Source organism: Octopus bimaculoides, chromosome 25, assembly GCF_001194135.2.
Source record: "Octopus bimaculoides isolate UCB-OBI-ISO-001 chromosome 25, ASM119413v2, whole genome shotgun sequence".
Lineage (NCBI taxonomy): Eukaryota > Metazoa > Mollusca > Cephalopoda > Octopoda > Octopodidae > Octopus > Octopus bimaculoides.
The window spans coordinates 6,958,699-6,959,807 of record NC_069005.1 but is presented as its reverse complement, the minus strand read 5'-3'; the positions used below and the strand labels follow the sequence as shown (position 1 = coordinate 6,959,807).

Below are 1,109 nucleotides of genomic sequence, written 5' to 3'. Positions count from 1 at the left end.
GCCATCTGGTTTCACCAGTCCTCAGTCAAATCGTCCAACCCATGCTAGCATGGAAAGCGGACGTTAAACAATGATGATGATGATGATGATGATATATACAGGGTGCGGTGAATAAATTGTTGTCTAAATTATGCAAAAATGAAAATAAAACTGACATCTCATTTTAAGAGATATATTTACCAAAATTACATTAAAATATCTCGAAATATTAAAGAGTAAATTTATTCAATAAAATCGCCATTGGCTTCAACCACGGCCTCCAGACAACTTCACAATCTCCTGCAACTCTTCTGGATGGACTCCTTGTTTAAGTTGGTCAATGCTGCCATAATCCTTGCCTTCAGTTCACCTTTGGTGTTACAAGGCGTTTTTTTTTTGTCTCTTGCTCAATTGTGCTCCACACATATTAATCAAGGGGGTTGCAGTCTGGGGAGTTAGGTGGCCTGATGTTAGGGGTGATGTTGTTGAAGAAATTGTCTGACAACCATGACTGGGTTCTCCTGCTTGCATGGCATGGTGCAGAGTCCCATTGCCAGACATAAGGTCTTTCAGCAGCCACACTGGCAACGGCCAGGCGGTACTGGCAACGGCCAGGCTCGAATGGTGTTTTTACATGTCACCTGCACAGGAGCCAGTCCAGCAGCACTGGCAACGCCCTCGCTCGAATGTACCACTGGCACAAGTCCCAGTAAGGCCACGCTGGTAACGATCATGCTTGAATGGTGCCTTTTTCATTCTACCAGCACAGGGGCCAGTCAGCGGCCTTGGCAACGGTCATGCTCGGATGGTGCTCTTAGCGCTCCACTTGCATGGATACTAGTCATGCAGTGCTGTCATCGAATTTGACACATACACAGACATATATATATACATATATAGCTGACACATACACAGACATATATATATATATATATATGTATGATCATGTTTGTTTGAGATGGGGTGGATTTAAACTTTATGCTGTAATAGGTTATGTAAAAATGCCAAATGTATTTATCAAAATAGGGCTAATCTCATTTTGGTCCCCTGATATAGTAATAAGTTAATATCATTAAAATATGTCAGACCCCACTCCACACCCACAACCATGCCCCTCATATAAATATATA

The 1,109-nt window shown here is 42.2% G+C and overlaps 1 protein-coding gene across 1 annotated transcript in view; it reads right to left on the bottom strand.

The window, feature by feature from the left end:
- The window catches only part of LOC106875049 (uncharacterized), a 41,601-nt gene that overhangs the window by 4,938 nt on the left and 35,554 nt on the right, over positions 1-1,109 (bottom strand). The window lies entirely within an intron of this gene.